General features: G+C 48.1%; 1 protein-coding gene and 1 pseudogene across 5 annotated transcripts in view; both read left to right on the top strand.

Annotated features, from left to right (window-relative positions):
- The window catches only part of SIN3A (SIN3 transcription regulator family member A), a 268,533-nt gene that overhangs the window by 141,942 nt on the left and 102,597 nt on the right, over positions 1-23,994 (top strand). The gene's annotated exons all lie outside the window — the stretch shown is intronic.
- LOC134938714 (U5 spliceosomal RNA) lies at positions 16,531-16,638 on the top strand (annotated as a pseudogene).

Raw genomic sequence — 23,994 nt, 5'->3', positions numbered from 1 at the left:
GTTGCCCAGAGACTGCACAAAATCTATTTGTACAGCTCTGCTACACATGCGTTCGCACACTTGCACAGCTAAAATACACTCCCCCTCTAGGCGGTGACTATCTGATCGCAGCAGTGTAAAAATCACTGCCAAGCGATCAGGTCTGAATTAGGCGCAGAGAGAGACAACAAAAGGATAGAGGGAGGTATAATATTTGTAGATCTAGCCTATTCTAACCCTTCTCAGCAACCAGCCTGTATTTTATGTGCAGGCTTTCAAGTTTCTGGCAGTGTGTAGGAATGTGTACCTGTCTTGTAAACACTGCTGATACCTGAGGAAGTATATAACAATGTTACCAGTTAAAATCTGCTTAGCTGAGAAAGGCACATTATGAAGTGATTGACAGGCTGAAAAGCCCGGCAACTACACCCCCTCCATGTACTGGCACCCAAGCTCAACTAGGTCTATAAACGCCATCTTGAGTGGGTGCCTGAAAACTTTTAATGAGCTGCTGCTGTGTTTTGAGCTTAGCATGCATACTGAAGCTCAGCAGCATTGCGCCTCTGCCGCTCCACTGCAGTATCTGAACCCCCACTTTGTTCCCTGTCACTGCGATCACGCTATCAGTGCTGTATATTGTAGCATGGCAGTTGAGGATGTTGCGCCGCTGCGACTGTGTACACCCGTGTGTGGTCGCGCCAGTGAGCCTGTCGGTGCCAGTGTGCTGGGACCTGATGTTTATAGCAGCACTACTGAATACAGCAAGGCAGGAGGGGGCTGGCTGCTGTGTAGGAGAATGATCACACTCATCTGTCACCTGGAGCCTCAGGAGGATGCGGCTACTGTGGAAGGAAGCTACTGCTGTAAAACCCAGACCCCACTTCTCAAATTTAAGTGGCGAAGGATCTCCTGAGTCTGAGGGAAGCTAAGTCCCTTGTAGAATTAAAATCAGGAAATTAAAATAAGGAAAGGAAAGTTGATACCGAGCTGGAGCTCAGTTAGTGTGACCGGCACAAATTCAAAACGGAGGTATTGTGGGGGATAGAGGGGGAGGAGCCGGTTTCACTTTTTAGATTTACAGTGCCAGCTCCCTGTAAAGCCACCATCATCACCCCACGGGCTTGAAGTTGTGCCAGTGTCCCCTAGTGGTTGACAGAAAAATTTAAGTATTAACAAATAAATAAAATATGTATACATACATACACATATATGTGTGTGTGTGTGTGTGTATGTATATATATATATATATATATATATATATATATATATATTTCTCTGACGTCCTAGTGGATGCTGGGAACTCCGTAAGGACCATGGGGAATAGACGGGCTCCGCAGGAGACTGGGCACTCAAAGAATTAGGACTACTGGTGTGCACTGGCTCCTCCCTCTATGCCCCTCCTCCAGACCTCAGTTAAAATCTGTGCCCGGCTCGAGCTGGTTGCACACTAGGGGCTCTTCTGAGCTCCTAGTAAAGAAAGTATTTATTAGGTTTTTTCAGTGAGATCTGCTGGCAACAGACTCACTGCTACGAGGGACTTAGGGGAGAGAAGCGAACCTACCTGCTTGCAGCTAGCTTGGGCTTCTAGGCTACTGGACACCATTAGCTCCAGAGGGATCGAACACAGGCCCAGCCTCGGTCGTCCTGTCCCGGAGCCGTGCCGCCGTCCCCCTTGCAGAGCCAGAAGCAAGAAGAACGTCCTGGAAATCGGCGGCTGAAGACTCCGGTCTTCATTAAGGTAGCGCACAGCACTGCAGCTGTGCGCCATTGCTCCCCATGCACACCACATACTCCGGTCACTGATGGGTGCAGGGCGCTGGGGGGCGCCCTGGGCTGCAATTAGATTACCTTAAAATGGCAAAAAACACATAATATAGTCTAATAAACTATATATGTGTAAAAATCCCCTGCCATAATATTAATATAAAGAGCGGGAGAAGCCTGCCGAAAAAGGGGCGGGGCTATCTCCCTCAGCACACTGGCGCCATTTCCTCTTCACAGCTCCGCTGGAAGGACGCTCCCCAGGCTCTCCCCTGCAGTTTCCAGGCTCAATAGGGTAAAAAAGAGAGGGGTGGGCACTAAATTTAGGCGCAAAACTGTGTATTATAGCTGCTATAGGGAAAATCACTTTGTGTAGTGTAAATCCCTGTTTATATAGCGCTGTGGTGTGTGCTGGCATACTCTCTCTCTGTCTCCCCAAAGGACTTTGTGGGGTCCTGTCCTCAGTCGGAGCATTCCCTGTGTGTGTGCGGTGTGTCGGTACGGCTGTGTCGACATGTTTGATGAGGAGGCTTATGTGGAGGCGGAGCAGGTGCCGATAAATGTGATGTCACCCCCTGCGGGGTCGACACCAGAGTGGATGGATATGTGGAAGGTATTAACCGACAGTGTCAACTCCTTACATAAAAGGTTCGATGACATAACAGCTGTGGGACAGCCGGCTTCTCAGCCAGTGCCTGCCCAGGCGTCTCAAAGGCCATCAGGGGCTCAAAAACGCCCGCTACCTCAGATGGCAGACACAGATGTCGACACGGAGTCTGACTCCAGTGTCGACGACGACTAGACTAATGTACATTCCACTAGGGCTATCCGTTGCATGATTACGGCAATGAAAAATGTGTTGCACATTTCTGACATTAACCCAGGTACCACTAAAAAGGGTATTATGTTTGGGGAGAAAAAGCAACCAGTGGTTTCTCGGACGTCCTAGTGGATGCTGGAGAATAGCGGCTCCGCAGGAGACTGGGCACAGCTAAGAAAGATTTAGGACTACCTGGTGTGCACTGGCTCCTCCCACTATGACCCTCCTCCAGACTTCAGTTAGAATCCTGTGCCCGGCTGAGCTGAATGCACACTAGGGGCTCTCCTGAGCTCCTAGAGAGAAAGTATATTTTAGGTTTTTTATTTTACAGTGAGATCTGCTGGCAACAGACTCACTGCAGCGAGGGACTAAGGGGAGAAGAAGCGAACCTACCTAACTGGTGGTAGCTTGGGCTTCTTAGGCTACTGGACACCATTAGCTCCAGAGGGATCGACCGCATGGAACCGGCCATTGGTGTTCGGTCCCGGAGCCGCGCCGCCGGCCCCCTTACAGAGCCAGAAGCAAGAAGAATCCGGAAAATCGGCGGCAGAAGACATCAGTCTTCACCAAGGTAGCGCACAGCACTGCAGCTGTGCGCCATTGCTCCTCATACACACTTCACACTCCGGTCACTGAGGGTGCAGGGCGCTGGGGGGGGGGGGGCGCCTGAGCAGCAATAAAAACACCTTGGCTGGCAAATATATCACAATATATAGCCCCAGAGGCTATATATGTGATAAATACCCCTGCCAGAATCCATAAAAAAGCGGGAGAAAAGTCCGCAAAAAAGGGGCGGAGCTATCTCCCTCAGCACACTGGCGCCATTTTCTCTTCACAGTGCAGCTGGAAGACAGCTCCCCAGGCTCTCCCCTGTAGTTTTCAGGCTCAAAGGGTTAAAAAGAGAGGGGGGGCACTAAATTTAGGCGCAATATTGTTTATACAAGCAGCTATTGGGGGAAATATCACTCAGTTATAGTGTTAATCCCTGCATTATATAGCGCTCTGGTGTGTGCTGGCATACTCTCTCTCTCTGTCTCCCCAAAGGACTTTGTGGGGTCCTGTCCTCAGTCAGAGCATTCCCTGTGTGTGTGCTGTGTGTCGGTACGGCTGTGTCGACATGTGGGATGAGGAAGGTTACGTGGAGGTGGAGCAGAGGCCGATAAATGGGATGTCGTCCCCTGTGGGGATCGACACCAGAGTGGATGGATAGGTGGAAGGTATTAACCGACAATGTCAACTCCTTACAAGGCTGGATGACGTAAAACAGCTGTGGGACAGCCGGCTTCTCAGCCCGCGCCTGCCCAGGCGTCTCAAAGGCCATCAGGGGCTCAAAAAAGCGCCCGTTACCTCAGATGGCAGACACAGATGTCGACATGGAGTCTGACTCCAGTGTCGACGAGGTTGAGACATATACACAATCCACTAGGAACATCCGTTACATGATCTCGGCAATTAAAAATGTGTTACGCATTTCTGACATGAACCCAAGTACCACATAAAAGGGGTTTTATTTTTGGGGAGAAAAAGCAGCCAGTGTTTTGTTCCCCCATCAGATGAATGAATGAAGTGTGTAAAGTAGCGTGGGTTCCCCCAATAAGAAACTGGTAATTTCTAAAAAAGTTACTGATGGCGTACCCTTTCCCGCCAGAGGATAGGTCACGTTGGGAGATATCCCTTAGGGTGGATAAGGCGCTCACACGTTTGTCAAAAAAGGTGGCACTGCCGTCTTAGGATACGGCCACCTTGAAGGAGCCTGCTGATAAAAAACAGGAGGCTATCCTGAAGTCTGTATATACACACTCAGGTTATATACTGAGACCTGCAATTGCCTCAGCATAAATAGTGCTGCTGCAGCGTGGTCTGATACCCTGTCAGATAATATTAATACTCTAAGACAGGGATAATAGTTTGTTAACATAGAGCATATTAAAGACGACGTCTTATATATAAAGGTTGCACAGAGGGATATTTGCCGGCTGGCATCCAGAATAAATGCAATGTCCATTCTGCCAGGAGGGTATTAGAAACCCGGCAGTGGACAGGTGATGCTGCCTATAAAAGGCACATGGAGATTCTGCCTTATAAGGGTGAGGAATTGTTTGGGGATGGTCTCTGGGACCTCGTATCCACAGCAACAGCTGGGAAGGAAAAATTTTTACCTCAGGTTTCCTCACAGCCTAAGAAAGCACCGTATTTTCAGGTACAGTCCTTTCGGATTCAGAAAAGCAAGCGGGTCAAAGGCGCTTCCTTTCTGCACAGAGACAAGGGAAGAAGGAAAAAGCTGCACCAGCAGCCAGTTCCCAGGATCAAAAATCTTCCCCCGCTTCCTCTGAGTCCACCGCTTGACGTTGGGGCTCCACAGGTGGAGACAGGTGCGGTAGGGGCGCGTCTCGGGAACTTCAGGGACCAGTGGGTTTGCCCACAGGTGGATCCCTAGGTTCTGCAAATAGTATCACAGGGATACAGGCTGGAGTTCGAGGCGACTCCCCCTCGCCGTTACCTCACCTCAGCCTTGCCTGCTGCCCTCGGAGAAAGGTAGTACTGGCGGCAATTCACAAGCTGCACTTCCAGCAGGTGAAATCAAGGTACCCCTCCTTCAAGGCCGGGGTTACTATTCCAAAATGTTGTGGTACCGAAACCAGACGGTTCGGTGAGACCCTTTCTAAAATTGAAAGCCTTGAACACTTATATACGAAGGTTCAAGTTCGAAATGGAATCGCTCAGGGCGATTATTGCAAGCCTGGAGAATTTCATGGTATCACTGGACATCAAGGATGCTTACCTGCATGTCCCTATTTACCCTCTTCACCAGGAGTACCTCAAAATTGTGGTACAGGATTGTCATTACCAATTCCAGACGTTGCCGTTGGTCTGTCCCCGGCACCGAGGTATTTACCAAGGTAATGGCCGAAATAATTATCCCGTACTTGGACGATCTCCTTATAAAGGCGAGGTCCAGGGAGCAGTTGTTCGGCGCAGTAGCACTATCTCGGGAAGTGCTACAACAGCACGGCTGGATTCTGAATATCCAAAGTCGCAGCTGGTTCCTACGACGCGTCTACTGTTCCTGAGTATGGTTCTGGACACAGAACAGGATAAAAAGGGTTTCTTCCGGAGAGAAGTCCAAGGAGTTGTCTCTAGACAGAGACCTCCTAATACGTATACAGGTGTCGGTGCATCAATGCACGAGAGCCCTGGGAAGGATGGTAGCTTCTTACGAAGAAATTCCATTCGCCAGGTCCCATACAAGGATTTTCCAGTGGGATCTGTTGGACATGTGGTCCGGGTCGCATCTTCAGATGCATCGGCGGATAACCCTGTCTCCAAGGGCCAGGGTGTCGCTGTGGTGGTGGCTGCAGAGTGCTCATCTTCTAGGGGACCGCAGATTCGGCATACAGGACTGGGTCCTGGTGACCACGGATGCCAGCCTTCGAGGCTGGGGGGCCGTCACACAGGGAAAAAACTTCCAAGGCTATGGAAAAGTCAGGAGACTTCCCTACACATAAATATTCTGGAACTAAGGGCCATTTACAATGCCCTATGTCAGGCTAGACCCTGCTTCAACACCGGCCGGTGCTGATCCAGTCAGACAACATCACGGCGGTCGCTCATGTAAACGACAGGGCGGCACAAGAAGCAGGATGGCGATGGCAGAAGCCACAAGGATTCTCCGATGGGCGGAAAATCTTGTGTTAGCACTGTCAGCAGTGTTCATTCCCGGAGTGGACAACTGAGAAGCAGACTTTCTCAGAAGACACGACCTCCACCCGGGAGAGTGGGGACTTCATCCAGAAGTCTTCCAAATGATTGTACACCGTTGGGAAAGGCCACAGGTGGACATGATGGCATCCCGCCTCAACTAAAAGTTACAAAGATCTCAGAGGACCCATGGCCTCTGCCGCTCAGACAGGACCTGCTGCAGCAGGGGGCCTGTCTGTTCCAAGACGTACCGCGGCTGCGTTGGACGGCATGGCGGTTGAACGCCGGATCCTGAAGGAAAAGGGAATTCCGGAGGAAGTTATCCCTACGCTATTTAAAGCTAGGAAAGAAGTGAACGCTAACCATTATCACCGCATATGGCTGAAATATGTTGCGTACTGTGAGGCCAGGAAGGCCCCAAAGGAGAAATTTCAGCTTGGTCGATTTCTGCACTTCCTACAGTCAGAGGTGACTATGGGCCTACAATTGGGTTCCATTAAGGTCCAGATTTCGGCTCGATCGATTTTCTTCCAAAATGGAACTGGCTTCACTGCCTGAAGTTCAGACTTTTGTTAAGGGAGGGCTGCATAGTCAGCCCCCGTTTGTGCCTCCAGTGGCACCGGGGGATCTCAACGTGGTGTTGGATTTCCTGAAGTCGCATTGGGTTGAGCCACTTAAATCCGTGGAGCTATAATACCTCACGTGGAAAGTGGTCATTCTGTGGGCCTTGGCGTCGGCCAGGCGTGTATCAGAATTGACAAAAGCCCTTATCTGTATTTTATATGGGAAAGGCGAAATTGAGGACTCGTTCCCAATTCCTTCCTAAGGTGGTATCAGTTTTTCATGTGAACCAACCTATTGTGGTGCCTGCGGCTACTTGGGACTTGGAGGATTCCAAGTTACTGGACGTAGTCAGGGCCCCGAGTATATGTTTCCAGGACAGCTGGAGTCAGGAAGACTGACTCGCTATTTATCCTGTATGCACCCAACAAGCTGGGTGCTCCTGCTTCTAAGCAGACGATTGCTCGCTGGATCTGTAGCACGATTCAACTTGCACATTCTGCGGCTGGACTGCCGCACCCTAAATCTGTAAAAGCCCATTCCACGAGGAAAGTGGGCTCTTCTTGGGCGGCTGCCCGAGGGGTCTCGGCTTTACAACTTTGCCGAGCTGCTACTTGGTCAGGGGCAAACAGGTTTGCAAAATTCTACAAAATTTGATACCCTGGCTGAGGAGGACCTTGAGTTCTCTCATTCGGTGCTGCAGAGTCATCCGCACTCTCCCGCCCGTTTGGGAGCTTTGGTATAATCCCCATGGTCCTTACGGAGTCCCCAGCATCCACTAGGACGTCAGAGAAAATAAGATTTTACTCACCGGTAAATCTATTTCTCGTAGTCCGTAGTGGATGCTGGGCGCCCGTCCCAAGTGCGGACTGTCTGCAATACTTGTATATAGTTATTGTTAACTACAAGGGTTATTGTTGAGCCATCTTTTGAGAGGCTCTGTTGTGTTCATACTGTTAACTGGGTATATTATCACGAGTTATACGGTGTGATTGGTGTGGCTGGTATAAGTCTTAACCGGGATTCAAAATCCTTCCTTATTGTGTCAGCTCTTCCGGGCACAGTATCCTTACTGAAGTCTGGAGGAGGGTCATAGTGGGAGGAGCCAGTGCACACCAGGTAGTCCTAAATCTTTCTTAGCTGTGCCCATTCTCCTGCGCAGCCGCTATTCCCCATGGTCCTTACAGAGTCCCCAGCATCCACTACGGACTACGAGAAATAGATTTACCGGTGAGTAAAATCTTATTTTTCCCCCCTTCAGATGAGTTAAATGAAGTGTGTGAAGAACCGTGGGCTTCCCCTGATAAAAAAACTAGTGATTTCTAAAAAGTTACTAATGGCGTACCCTTTCCCGCCAGAGGACAGGGTAGTTGGGAGACATCCCCGAGGGTGGATAAAGCGCTCACACGCTTGTCAAAAAAGGTGGCACTACCGTCTCAGGATACGGCCGCCTTAAAGGAGCCTGCGGATAGAAAGCAGGAGGCTATCCTGAAGTCTGTATATACACACTCAGGTACTATACTGAGACCTGCTATTGCTTCAGCATGGATGTGCAGTGCTGCAGCAGCGTGGTCTGATTCCCTGTCTGATAATATTGATTTCCTTGACAGGGACACTATATTGCTAACCATAGAGCATATTAAAGACGTAGTCTTATACATGAGAGATGCACAGAGGGATATTTGCCGGCTGGCATCTAGAATAAATGCAATGTCCATTTCTGCCAGGAGAGTATTATGGACTCGGCAGTGGACAGGTGATGCGGATTCTAAAAGGCACATGGAGGTTTTGCCTTACAAGGGTGAGGAATTGTTTGGGGATGGTCTCTCGGACCTCGTTTCCACAGCGACAGCTGGGAAGTCGACATTTTTACCCCAGGTTCCCTCACAGCCAAAGAAAGCATTGTATTATCAGGTACAGTCCTTTCGGCCCCAGAAAGGCAAGCGGGTTAAAGGCGCGTCCTTTCTGCCCAGAGGCAGAGGTAGAGGGAAAAAGCTGCACCATACAGCCAGTTCCCAAGAACAGAAATCCTCCCCTGCTTCCACTAAATCCACCGCATGACGCTGGGGCTCCACTGGTGGAGCCAGGTGCGGTGGGGGCCCGTCTCCGGAACTTCAGCGACCGGTGGGTTCGCTCACAGGTGGATCCCTGGGTTCTACAAGTGGTATCTCACGGATACAAGCTGGAATTCGAGATGTCTCCCCCTCGCCGTTACCTCAAATCAGCCTTGCCAGCTACTCCCCCGGACAGGGAGGTAGTGCTGGCGGCAATTCACAAGCTGTACCTCCAGCAGGTGATAATAAAAATTCCCCTCCTTCAACAGGGACGGGGTTACTATTCCACAATGTTTGTGGTACCGAAACCAGACGGTTCGGTGAGACCCATTCTAAATTTGAAATTCTTGAACACTTATACAAGAAGGTTCAAGTTCAAAATGGAATCGCTCAGGGCGGTTATTGCAAGCCTGGAAGAAGGGGATTACATGGTATCACTGGACATCAAGGATGCTTACCTGCATGTCCCCATTTACCCACCTCACCAGGTGTACCTCCGTTTTGTGGTACAAGACTGCCATTACCAATTCCAGACGTTGCCGTTTGGTCTGTCCACGGCACCGAGGGTATTTACCAAGGTAATGGCCGAAATGATGATACTACTTCGAAAGAAGGGAGTTATAATTATCCCATACTTGGACGATCTCCTTATAAAGGCGAGGTCCAGGGAGCAGTTGTTGGTCGGAGTAGCACTATCTCAGGAAGTGCTACATCAGCACGGCTGGATTCTGAATATTCCAAAGTCGCAGCTGGTTCCTACGACGCGTCTGCTGTTCCTGGGTATGATTCTGGACACAGAACAGAAGAAGGTGTTTCTCCCGGAGGAGAAGGCCAAGGAGTTGTCATCTCTGGTCAGAGACCTCCTGAAACCAAAACAGGTGTCGGTGCATCACTGCACGCGAGTCCTGGGAAAGATGGTAGCTTCTTACGAAGCAATTCCATTCGGCAGGTTCCATGCAAGGATCTTTCAGTGGGATCTGTTAGACAAGTGGTCCGGATCGCATCTTCAGATGCATCGGCTGATCACCCTGTCCCCGAGGGCCAGGGTGTCTCTGCTGTGGTGGCTGCAGAGTGCTCATCTTCTAGAGGGCCGCAGATTCGGCATACAGGACTGGGTCCTGGTGACCACGGATGCAAGCCTTCGAGGTTGGGGGGCAGTCACGCAGGGAAGAAACTTCCAAGGACAATGGTCGAGTCAGGAGGCTTCCCTACACATAAATATTCTGGAACTAAGGGCCATTTACAATGCCCTAAGTCAGGCAAGACCCCTGCTTCAAAACCAGCCGGTGCTGATCCAGTCAGACAACATCACGGCGGTCGCCCATGTAAACCGACAAGGCGGCACAAGAAGCAGGATGGCGATGGCAGAAGCCACAAGGATTCTCCGATGGGCGGAAAATCACGTGATAGCACTGTCAGCAGTGTTCATTCCCGGAGTGGACAACTGGGAAGCAGATTTCCTCAGCAGGCACGACCTCCACCCGGGAGAGTGGGGACTTCATCCAGAAGTCTTCCAACTGATTGTAAACCGTTGGGAAAGGCCACAGGTGGACATGATGGCATCCCGCCTAAACAAAAATCTAAAAAGATATTGCGCCAGGTCAAGGGACCCTCAGGCGATAGCTGTGGACGCTCTAGTGACACCGTGGGTGTACCAGTCGGTTTATGTGTTCCCTCCTCTTCCTCTCATACCAAAGGTGCTGAGGATAATAAGAAAGAGAGGAGTAAGAACTATACTCATCGTTCCGGATTGGCCAAGAAGGACTTTGTACCCGGAACTACAAGAAATGATCTCAGAGGACCCTTGGCCTCTGCCTCTCAGACTGGACCTGCTACTGCAGGGTCCCTGTCTGTTCCAAGACTTACCGCGGCTGCGTTTGACGGCATGGCGGTTGAACGCCGGATCCTGATGGAAAAGGGCATTCCGGTTGAAGTCATTCCTACGCTGATAAAAGCTAGGAAAGATGTGACAGCAAAGCATTATCACCGCATATGGCGAAAATATGTTGCTTGGTGTGAGGCTATGAAGGCCCCCACAGAAGAATTTCAGCTGGGTCGATTTCTGCACTTCCTACAGTCGGGAGTGACTATGGGCCTAAAATTGGGTTCCATTAAAGTCCAGATTTCTGCCCTGTCTATTTTCTTTCAAAAAGAACTGGCTTCACTGCCTGAAGTTCAGACGTTTGTTAAGGGAGTGCTGCATATTCAGCCCCCTTTTGTGCCCCCAGTGGCACCTTGGGATCTCAACGTTGTGTTGGATTTCCTAAAATCACATTGGTTTGAACCACTTCAGACCGTGGAATTAAAATATCTCACGTGGAAAGTGGTCATGCCTTGGCTTCGGCTAGGCGGGTGTCAGAATTGGCTGCTTTGTCCTGTAAAAGCCCCTATCTGATCTTCCATATGGACAGAGCAGAATTGAGGACGCGTCCCCAATTCCTCCCTAAGGTGGTATCAGCGTTTCATTTGAACCAACCTATTGTGGTGCCTGCGGCTACTCGGGACTTGGAGGCTTCCAAGTTGCTGGACGTAGTCCGGGCCCTGAAAATCTATGTTTCCAGGACGGCTAGAGTCAGAAAGACTGACTCGCTGTTTATCCTGCATGCACCCAACAAGTTGGGTGCTCCTGTTTCTAAGCAGACTATTGCTCGCTGTATCTGCTCCACGATTCAACTTGCACATTCTGCGGCTGGACTGCCGCATCCTAAATCAGTCAAAGCCCATTCCACGAGGAAGGTGGGCTCTTCTTGGGCGGCTGCCCGAGGGGTCTCGGCTTTACAACTTTGCCGAGCTGCTACCTGGTCGGGATCAAACACGTTTGCAAAATTCTACAAGTTTGATACCCTGCCTGAGGAGGACCTTGAGTTTGCTCATTCGGTGCTGCAGAGTCATCCGCACTCTCCCGCCCGTTTGGGAGCTTTGGTATAATCCCCATGGTCCTTACGGAGTTCCCAGCATCCACTAGGACGTCAGAGAAAATAAGAATTTACTCACCGGTAATTCTATTTCTCGTAGTCCGTAGTGGATGCTGGGCGCCCATCCCAAGTGCGGATTGTCTGCAATACTTGTATATAGTTATTGCCTAACTAAAGGGTTATTGTTATGAGCCATCTGTTCGTGAGGCTCAGTTGTTATTCATACTGTTAACTGGGTATAGTATCACGAGTTGTACGGTGTGATTGGTGTGGCTGGTATGAGTCTTACCCGGGATTCCAAATCCTTTCCTTATTGTGTCAGCTCTTCCGGGCACAGTTTCCCTAACTGAGGTCTGGAGGAGGGGCATAGAGGGAGGAGCCAGTGCACACCAGTAGTCCTAATTCTTTCTTAGAGTGCCCAGTCTCCTGCGGAGCCCGTCTATTCCCCATGGTCCTTACGGAGTTCCCAGCATCCACTACGGACTACGAGAAATAGAATTACTGGTGAGTAAATTCTTATTATATATGTGTGTGTGTGTGTGTGTGTGTGTGTGTGTGTATATATATATATATATATATATATTTATATTTCTCTGACGTCCTAGTGGATGCTGGGACTCCGTAAGGACCATGGGGAATAGCGGCTCCGCAGGAGACAGGGCACAAAATAAAAGCTTAAGGATCAGGTGGTGTGCACTGGCTCCTCCCCCTATGACCCTCCTCCAAGCCTCAGTTAGATTTTTGTGCCCGGCCGAGAAGGGTGCAATCTAGGTGGCTCTCCTGAGCTGCTTAGAATAAAAGTTTAGTTTAGGATTTTTTATTTTCAGTGAGTCCTGCTGGCAACAGGCTCACTGCATCGTGGGACTAAGGGGAGAAGAAACGGACTCACCTGAGTGCAGAGTGGATCGGGTTTCTTAGGCTACTGGACATTAGCTCCAGAGGGACGATCACAGGTTCAGCCTGGATGGGTCACCGGAGCCGCGCCGCCGTCCCCCTTACAGAGCCAGAAGAGACGAAGAGGTCCGGTGAAATCGGCGGCAGAAGACGATCCTGTCTTCAGACTAAGGTAGCGCACAGCACCGCAGCTGTGCGCCATTGCTCTCAGCACACTTCACACTCCGGTCACTGAGGGTGCAGGGCGCTGGGGGGGGAGCGCCCTGAGACGCAATATTACAGTATATACCTTAGGTGGCTAAAAAGAATACATCACATATAGCTCCTGGGCTATATGGATGTATTTTCTTTATCATCCACTAGGGGTCACTGGAGTACTCTTGGGATATGGACGGGCGTAGCCGAACAAAGGCACTGAATATTTAAATTTAGGACTCTCCCCCCCTCCATATCCCCAAGTACCTCAGTGTACTTTGCCAGTGTTTTTTCGGTGCTCACAGATGAACATCGGCTTGTGGCAATGGCCACTTTTCAGAAGATTTTTATTTTTATTTTTAATTTTTACACTTCCCGTCCCAGTTTCTGGAAAAACTTGGGTCCGGGATGGTGCCGCTGCAAGGCAGCGTATGGCGTGTCGGTCCTCACAAAGAGCACCCTCACAGCCACAGGCGCTACAAGGCAGCGCATGGCGTGTCGGTCCTCACAAAGAGCACCCTCACAGCCACAGGCAGCCACTGTCTCCTGCAAACTGAACGGAGCTTACAGGAAGAAGCTCCGTCACAGCCAGGATGAGACAAAGAGCTGGAAGAAACTACATCTGCAAGGAGCTTACACCAGAAGCCCCGTCACAGATGAGAAGCTGGAGGCTGTAACGGAGTTTACACAGATCACAGCCAGGATGAAAACGGCACAAGGTAGGGGTGTCAGGGCGGTCAGCTCACGCTGCCGCCCTGCTGTGTGTGAAAGTGTTAACTGTACCCGCCGCTAAGCACCGCTGAAGGGGTCCTGCTAAACTATGCACAGAGCGGCCGCACGTCACTCAGACGCCGGCCGCTCTCACTGTGCTGATGACCGGAGAGACTCCGTGTGCTGAATACGCGCAGAGCGGCCGCACGTCACTCAGACGCCGGCCGCTCTCACTGCGCTAATGCCCGGCACCACTACACGCCGCACAGAGACTGCCGAGACTTTAACACTGCCGAGACTTTCCTGTATGCTAAAGAGCGGCCGCACGTCACTCACGGACGCCGGCCGCTCTTTCAATGACACACTGCACGCTGCTGGCCGGACACAGAAGACTGTGTACTACGCCGCCCGCTCGTCCGGACGGCTCCCCGGCGCTATATACAGCGCTCTTCTGCTATCGCTCTCCTGCTCTCCCTGCACCTCGAACCCCGTACGCTGCAGGTACCATGGGGAGACAGGGGGGGGGAGGGGGAGTAATGCCCATAGCAGCAGCAAAGGCTGCATGGGTTTAAAATAAGCAGCGCAGCGTTTTAAACAGAATCAGAAGCTATATTATCAGTATAAAACTAGATATAAGATCAGTGGGAACTGTGATTATATGTTCAGCACATTTTATATATCTAATATATAATGAAGCTTGTTGCTGCCAGACTGTGTCTAATATCAGTATGAAACTGTGATTATATGTTAAGCAGTTTATATATATAATATATATATGAGGCTTTGGTTGGCAATAGGCTATCAGTGGCATAATCTATTGCAGGTTTAACCATGTTTCTGTTAATTTCTATAAGACATTCACTGCAGGCAGTGTTCATATTAATGAAGGCTAACTAAATACATGTATTTTACTGTATCCTACACCTGTGTTATCACTGTATAATCTGTATAATAGGCTATTAAGTCTATATTAAAAATGCAGCAGGTAACCTGTACTGTGATTTTATGTGAAAACATGGCATGACGGCCATTTTAATCATTGCTGTTTTTCCAGTTATAATTCCAGAACATTCCGGCAATACACCTCTACTCCACAAGGAGGCGCAGGGGTGTTAGTGGGAATTTTTAGTTTAGGATAATTCTAGAACATTCCTGCCCTACATCTTTAAGCCACCAGAAGGCGCAGGGGTGTTAGTAGGAATTTGGTTCGGGTTTCATGCCCATGTGAAATGCTTTTCACATAAGGAACACTTTAGTTCCTAATAAATATGCTGTTCAGCAATAACATATATATATAGATATATATGCCATATAATAAATTTATTAAGTCGTGCAAGTGTCTGGCTGTTGCCTATTAAGATGTCTGTCTACATAGCGAATAAGGCTCTAGTGCAGACTAAAAATGTTAACATTGGCAATTCAAATTAAAACAGCGGTAATCGGAGTCTCGGAATAACTCCGCCAGCGCTAACAAAAGACAATCTTTCCAAAGGGACAATTTTCCTTTGGGTACCAGAGGGTTTATTTCACTGGTCTTATAATTTAATGCACGATTCTATGTCAAATCTCACACCGATAACTACGAGTGAGAAGGGTACATTAGTCCAGCACTCAGATAGTGCGGGGTTTTGGACAACCATACAGACGCGATCCGCCATTGGTATATGCGTTTCTGTCAAACATTATAAAAACCCCTAGATTCTATGTATGAAACCATGTCGATCACGGTTAAATAAGCTGCACAGTATATCTGTAAAGCTTCTGCTAACGCCGGTTATTTTCATTGTCGTTAGTTAAGCGCTAAAAGGCCAGAGCTTGTTTGCTCCTAAATATACTTGTAACGGCATTTTATCCCTTTTAGGATATTCTGACATTAGCGCATACAGTATACTTGTAACGGCGTTTTATTCCTGTATAAGAAACAGTCACGCCTTGTAACGACAAGACGTTACAGTCAACAAGCCAGTGGTTTGATGACCTCTTTTACAATTGTGGAAGTGCGTCTTTTCATGTTACCTTTGCGAGGTTTCATGACTTCAACTCATATATGTCTCAGCTATTTACAGCTTGGAGTACAAAACTGCTTCTGTCGAACGGTTTGGCAGGTTGTCATTTAGTCTTTGCTGGTTTATAAACCAGGCAATAGTACGCCAACAGAGTCAAAGTTACTTATTTCCCTCTGTTTGAGCAAAATCAAACAGCTCCGTTGCAATATCAATCAGCAAGTCATTTACTACAGTTAGAAAATGGCTTTTCTGCAGTGAGTTTTTTGCTTTTTCGAGCCACAAAATTGTATAATTGCATTTGATCTTCACAATGCGTATTTACCCAGTCCGGTTTCTTCATCACAGGTTATAGCGTTTGCAAATCGCCACAACCATTACCCATTTCCATTCTACCGTTGCTTATCGCTTCCGGTATTTACCAAAGTGATGTTGCAATGATAGCTCATCTCACAAAAGTCCTCTATCTTGCGCTACTAAGATATACTGCGGTAGCAGATTAAGTTCGAAAACAATCACATCTAAGTCTGTCTAAACGATATCAATTCCGAAGTAAGATTATAAATACGGTAAATCAAATACTTTTACCTACTACACCAGCAACAACAAAAGTACACGCACACTAGCGGTATATTGCTGTATTCACTTATTAAGAATAAAGATGTGTTTTCAGTTAGTTCGCCACCCTTCACTCGCGTTTCCCACAAAGGGACAAGGGTGCGTATACTCTGGAATGCAAGGATGCGTATAATCTGGACAACAGTCACAGAGAGTCAGGATTTGTATTTAAATTCAACGCAAAGGTTCTAAAACACGACACATTGCTGTCGATAAATGTACTAGAACTCTGTGCATTTTACAATGCAATAGATAAATGTCCTAGAACTCTGTGCATTTTACAATGCATTAAATGATTCGCTTTCAGTCGAACCAGAGATAGACTCTGGTTTCTCTTCAGAACGAATAAATCTTTCGCTTTTTACTAAAGATTTCTGTGGAGAGAAACAACCGTGAGTTTCATGTAATTTTGTTTTTCAGGCCTGGCTCACGCTGCCCTTAAGCAGTCAAACAAAGCAACGGCAGTTGCATACTCAACAACCACTGAGAACCAAGAAGCCGCATGACAATGCGGCAGGTAACTCAAATCTTCAATGGCTCAGAACGCCATTATGTGAAAATGTCAAGACATCAATCCGTGAGTGGACATCTGTTAGACACACGATCTCACCCGTCAGGGTTTGGATCTTGAAAACTGGACATTAAATCCACAGGTGTTTCGTATGTGAGTCCACACAAGGAGGTTACCCTCAAGTATATCAGTATGTGTACATCACATTCATGGGGTCATTCAGCATCGTGTGTCTAGCTACACCATTTTCCGCTTCTCTCTTCGTTGCCAAAACGGATCAGAAGACAGTTCGTCACAGTCATACTGGTGGGATCTCATGGGTTTCAGAGAAGTTGCTTCTCGAATTTTCAAGGAATACTTGCACACGATCTGGGCCCGCTCATAATACGTCCAACCTGTTACATCAGGAAACGTTCTTTTACCCATAGTTACCTATGTACCTATTATCTATGTACCGCAGCTGCGGTTGACAGGGTGAGGGTTCAGACCGCCCTCTTAAAAAAAATAGAGCGTTACTGTATCGGTTATACCAACCATGTTACGAAATAGTAAGCCGCTTAAGGCAGCTCATTATTAAAAAGATTTCGTGTGCTTACATAGGTTGTAAACCTCGGAAGTTTCCAACATCATCCTTCAAGTAACCGTATTCTGTTAAACGGAATGGGATGGAAAACTGCGGTCATCTGCACTAAGAGTGTAGGTATCTGTGTGGTAAACTTATTTTCAAAGCGTTTGCTCTATTTGCGTCTGTAAACATCTTTCTACAAGGTGTCACCAAAGTTCAGACTCTATTTATCCCACCTACAGCGCTAGGCGATTTGAGGTTGGGTTCAGATTTATGACAGTTTTCATATTTTGGAACCTTTTCAACAAAAGGGAATTAAGTTTTCATATTTTGGAACCCTTTCAAAAAATGGGGATTAAGTTTCTCACTTTGGAAAACATTTTTCTTCTAGCCTTGGCTTCGGCAATAGTGCTTCGACAAGGGGTTTGTTTTCAGATTTGGTTGCCTTGTATTACAAGCCACCGTATTTGAGTTTTCTCATGACAAAGCAGATCTTCGGACGAAATCCGCTTTCGTATTCTTCACATCAATATACCAATAGTGGTTCCTGTGTGGACACCACATTCTAAAATTCTGAATGTGGTACACGCGTTACGCGTTTATATATGTACCGAACGACTACAGTACGTGATATGAATACGTTGTTTGTTCTATATGATACTGCAAACTGGAGTTAGCCAGTTTCTCAGCAGACATTATCCAGTTGGATAATAATGACTACAAGTCAGGCTTACTTTAAGGCTAAGTTACAATCGCCTACGTCAGTAATAGTTCATCCCACAGGTTCTGTGGGAATGTCAGACCCAGCGGGTCGTGGAGCGTCTACGACGCGGCTACATAGCCTTCAGTGCACCACGTTTGTGCACTTTTACACGTTATGAATGGTGGCGCCGTCAGCATATAGCTTTGGCTGCCTACTGTTACAAGTATCAAACAGCTCTCCCGCCCACGAGGGAAGCTTTGGTACGTCCCAAGAGTACTCCAGTGACCCCTAGTGGATGATAAAGAAAATAGGATTTTGGTACTTACCAGGTAAATCCTTTTCTTTGAATCCATAGGGGGCACTGGACGCCCACCCAGAGCAGTTTTACCTGGGTTGTTTTAAGCTCAAGGGAGCTTACTGAACAAATTTTACTTGTGTGGTATTAAGCTCAAAGAAGCTTATGGTAACACATTTTCACCGATTGGCTCAAATTATAAAGTTCTATCGGTTAAGGTGTCAACTGTTTAGTTGACAATAAGGTGGTGTTAAGCTCAAAGGAGCTTATGGTAACACATTTTCACCGATTGGCTCAAATTATAAAGTTCTATCGGTTAAGGTGTCAACTGTTTAGTTGACAATAAGGTTACAGGTCAACTTTGTGGTTGTCTGTTATAGGGATTCTCCATTGTCAATCTCTCTATATCCTGTTCGCTCAGTAAAAAACACTGGCAAAGTACACTGAGGTACTTGGGGATATGGAGGGGGGGAGAGTCCTAAATTTAAATATTCAGTGCCTTTGTTCGGCTACGCCCGTCCATATCCCAAGAGTACTCCAGTGCCCCCTATGGATTCAAAGAAAAGGATTTACCTGGTAAGTACCAAAATCCTATTTTACCCCTGCCATTTTACACAGAAAAAGCGGGAGATAAGGACGTCGTGAAGGGGCGGAGCCTATCTCCTCAGCACACTGGCGCCATTTTCCCTCACAGCTCCGCTGGAAGGACGGCTCCCTGACTCTCCCCTGCAGTCCTGCTTCAGAATCAGGGTAAAAAAGAGAAGGGGGGGCACGTTTGGCAGCAAATAAATATATTAACAGCAGCTATAAGGGAGTAACACTTATATAAGGTTATCCCTGTATATATATATAGCGCTGGGTGTGTGCTGGCAGACTCTCCCTCTGTCTCTCCAAAGGGCTAAGTGGGGTCCTGTCCTCTATCAGAGCATTCCCGGTGTGTGTGCTGTGTGTCGGTACGCGTGTGTCGACATGTATGAGGAGGAAAATGAGGTGGAAGCGGAGCAGTTGCCTGTGTTAGTGATGTCACCCCCTAGGGAGTCGACACCTGACTGGATGATTGTATTTAAACAATTAAGTGATAATGTCAGCAATTTGCAAAAAACTGTTGACGACATGAGAGCCGGCAAATCAATTAGTGCCTGTCCAGGCGTCTCAGACACCGTCAGGGGCCCTAAAACGCCCGTTACCTCAGTGGGTCGACACAGACCCAGACACAGATACTGAGTCTAGTGTCGACGGTGACGAGACAAACGTGATGTCCAGCAGGGCCACACGTTACATGATCACAGCAATGAAAGAGGCATTGAACCTTTCTGACACTACAAGTACCACAAAGAAGGGTATTATGTGGGGGGTAAAAAAAACTACCAATAGTTTTTCCTGAGTCAGATGAAATAAATGAGGTGTGTGATAAAGCGTGGGGTTTCCCCGATAAAAAACAGCTAATTTCTAATAAATTATTAGCACTATATCCTTTCCCGCCAGAGGTTAGGACGCGCTGGGAAACACCCCCTAGGGTAGATAAGGCGCTCACACGTTTATCTAAACAAGTAGCGTTACCGTCCCCTGATACGGCCACCCTCAAAGAACCGGCTGATAGAAGACTGGAAAATATCCTAAAGAGTATATACACACATACTGGTGTTATACTGCGACCAGCAATCGCCTCAGCCTGGATGTGTAGTGCTGGAGTCGCATGGTCGGATTCCCTGACTGAGAATATTGATACCCTGGATAGGGACAGTATTTTGTTAACTATAGAGCATTTAAAGGATGCATTGCTATATATGCGTGATGCACAGAGGGATATTTGCACCCTGGCATCAAGAGTCAGTGCTATGTCCATCTCTGCCAGAAGAGCGTTATGGACGCGACAGTGGTCAGGGGATGCAGATTCCAAACGGCACATGGAAGTATTGCCGTATAAAGGGGAGGAGTTATTTGGGGCTGGTCTATCGGACCTGGTGGCCACGGCAACGGCTGGAAAATCCACCTTTTTACCCCAGGTCACTTCACATCAACAGAAAAAGACACCGTCTTTTCAAACTCAGTCCTTTCGTTCCCATAAATACAAGCGAGCAAAAGGCCACTCTTTTCTGCCCCGGGGCAGAGGAAGGGGAAAAAGACTGCACCATGCAGCCGCTTCCCAGGAGCAGAAGCCCTCCTCTGCTTCTGCCAAGTCTTCAGCATGACGCTGGGGCTTTACAAGCAGACTCAGATATGGTGGGGGCCCGTCTCAAGAATTTCAACGCGCAGTGGGCTCACTCGCAAGTGGATCCCTGGATTCTACAGGTAGTATCACAGGGGTACAAACTGGAATTCGAGGCGTTTCCCCCTCATCGGTTCCTGAAGTCTGCTTTACCAAAGTCTCCCTCCGACAGGGAGGCAGTTTTGGAAGCCATTCACAAGCTGTATTCCCAGCAGGTGATAATCAAGGTACCCCTCTTACAACAGGGAAAGGGGTATTATTCCACGCTGTTTGTGGTACCGAAGCCGGACGGCTCGGTGAGACCAATCTTAAATCTGAAATCTTTGAACACTTACATAAAAAGGTTCAAATTCAAGATGGAGTCACTCAGAGCAGTGATAGCGAACCTGGAAGAAGGGGACTATATGGTGTCTCTGGACATCAAAGATGCTTATCTCCACGTCCCAATATACCCTTCTCACCAAGGGTACCTCAGGTTTGTAGTACAAAACTGTCATTATCAGTTTCAGACGCTGCCGTTTGGATTGTCCACGGCACCTCGGGTCTTTACCAAGGTAATGGCCGAAATGATGATTCTTCTACGAAGAAAAGGCATCTTAATTATCCCTTACTTGGACGATCTCCTGATAAGGGCAAGAACCAGGGAACAGTTAGAAGTCGGAGTGGCACTATCTCAGGTAGTGTTACGTCAGCACGGGTGGGTTCTAAATATTCCAAAATCGCAGCTGATTCCAACGACACGTCTCCTGTTCCTAGGAATGATTCTGGACACAGTCCAGAAGAAGGTGTTTCTCCCGGAGGAGAAGGCCAGGGAGTTATCCGAGCTAGTCAGGAACCTCCTAAAACCAGGACAGGTCTCAGTACATCAGTGCACGAGGGTCCTGGGAAAAATGGTGGCTTCTTACGAAGCGATTCCATTCGGAAGATTCCATGCAAGAACGTTTCAGTGGGATCTACTGGACAAATGGTCCGGATCGCATCTTCAGATGCATCAGCGGATAACCCTGTCGACAAGGACAAGGGTGTCTCTCCTGTGGTGGCTGCAGAGTGCTCATCTTCTAGAGGGCCGCAGATTTGGCATTCAGGATTGGATCCTGGTAACCACGGATGCCAGCCTGAGAGGCTGGGGAGCAGTCACACAGGGAAGGAATTTCCAGGGCTTGTGGTCAAGCATGGAAACATCTCTTCATATAAACATTCTGGAACTAAGGGCCATTTACAATGCCTTAAGTCAAGCAAAACCTCTGCTTCAGGGTCAGGCGGTGTTGATCCAATCGGACAACATCACGTCAGTCGCCCACGTAAACAGACAGGGCGGCACGAGAAGCAGGAGGGCAATGACAGAAGCTGCAAGGATTCTTCGCTAGGCGGAAAATCATGTGATAGCACTGTCAGCAGTGTTCATTCCGGGAGTGGACAACTGGGAAGCAGACTTCCTCAGCAGACACGACCTTCACCCGGGAGAGTGGGGACTTCACCCGGAAGTCTTCCACCTGATTGTAAACCGTTGGGAAAAACCAAAGGTGGACATGATGGCGTCACGTCTAAACAAAAAACTGCACAGATATTGCGCCAGGTCAAGGGACCCTCAGGCAATAGCAGTGGACGCTCTGGTAACGCCGTGGGTGTACCAGTCAGTGTATGTGTTCCCTCCTCTGCCTCTCATACCAAAAGTATTGAGAATCATAAGAAGGAGAGGAGTAAGAACTATACTCGTGGTTCCGGATTGGCCAAGAAGGACTTGGTACCCGGAACTTCAAGAGATGCTCACGGACGAACCGTGGTCTCTACCTCTAAGAAAGGACCTGCTACTGCAGGGGCCTTGTCTGTTCCAAGACTTACCGCGGCTGCGTTTGACGGCATGGCGGTTGAACGCCGGATCCTAAAGGAAAAGGGCATTCCAGAAGAAGTCATCCCTACTCTGGTCAAAGCCAGGAAGGAAGTAACCGCAAAACATTATCACCGCATTTGGCGTAAATATGTTGCGTGGTGTGAGGCCAAGAAGGCCCCTACAGAGGAATTTCAACTGGGTCGTTTCCTGCATTTCCTGCAAACAGGACTGTCTATGGGCCTAAAATTAGGGTCCATTAAGGTTCAAATTTCGGCCTTGTCGATTTTCTTCCAGAAAGAACTGGCTTCAGTACCTGAAGTTCAGACATTTGTGAAAGGGGTGCTGCACATACAGCCTCCTTTTGTGCCTCCAGTGGCACCTTGGGATCTCAATGTTGTATTGAGTTTTCTAAAATCACATTGGTTTGAACCACTTTCCACTGTGGACTTAAAATATCTCACGTGGAAGGTGTCGATGCTGTTAGCCTTTGCTTCAGCCAGGCGTGTGTCAGAATTGGCGGCTTTATCCTATAAAAGCCCTTACTTTTTCATTCTGACAGGGCGGAATTGAGGACTCGTCCTCAATTTCTACCTAAGGTGGTTTCTGCATTTCACATGAACCAACCTATTGTGGTGCCTGCGGCTACTAGGGACTTGGAGGACTCCAAGTTGCTAGACGTTGTCAGGGCCCTGAAAATATATGTTTCCAGGACGGCTGGAGTCAGGAAAACTGACTCGCTGTTTATCCTGTATGCACCCAACAAGCTGGGTGCTCCTGCTTCAAAGCAGACGATTGCTCGTTGGATTTGTAGTACAATTCAACTTGCACATTCCGTGGCAGGATTGCCACAGCCAAAATCAGTAAAAGCCCATTCCACAAGGAAAGTGGGCTCATCTTGGGCGGCTGCCCGAGGGGTCTCGGCTTTACAACTTTGCCGAGCAGCTACTTGGTCAGGGGCAAACACGTTTGCTAAATTCTACAAATTTGATACCCTGGCTGAGGAGGACCTGGAGTTCTCTCATTCGGTGCTGCAGAGTCATCCGCACTCTCCCGCCCGTTTGGGAGCTTTGGTATAATCCCCATGGTCCTTACGGAGTCCCAGCATCCACTAGGACGTCAGAGAAAATAAGATTTTACTTACCGATAAATCTATTTCTCGTAGTCCGTAGTGGATGCTGGGCGCCCATCCCTAGTGCGGATTGTCTGCAATACTTGTATATAGTTATTGTTACAAAAATTCGGGTTATTATTGTTTGAGCCATCTTTTCAGAGGCTCCTTTGCATTTATCATACTGTTAACTGGGTTCAGATCACGAGTTGTACGGTGTGATTGGTGTGGCTGGTATGAGTCTTACCCGGGATTCAAGATCCTTCCTTATTATGTACGCTCGTCCGGGCACAGTATCCTAACTGAGGCTTGGAGGAGGGTCATAGGGGGAGGAGCCAGTGCACACCACCTGATCCTTAAGCTTTTATTTTGTGCCCTGTCTCCTGCGGAGCCGCTATTCCCCATGGTCCTTACGGAGTCCCAGCATCCACTACGGACTACGAGAAATAGATTTATCGGTAAGTAAAATCTTATTATTTATATATATATATTTTTTTTTTGTATAATCTGTTTTTATTTAGAACAATGTAAGGATTACATCACATTTTAACAGAAAAAGAAG

This window comes from Pseudophryne corroboree, chromosome 6, assembly GCF_028390025.1.
Source record: "Pseudophryne corroboree isolate aPseCor3 chromosome 6, aPseCor3.hap2, whole genome shotgun sequence".
NCBI lineage: Eukaryota > Metazoa > Chordata > Amphibia > Anura > Myobatrachidae > Pseudophryne > Pseudophryne corroboree.
Note: the sequence above shows the minus strand (reverse complement) of the source record. Positions and strands in the feature narration are given on the sequence as shown.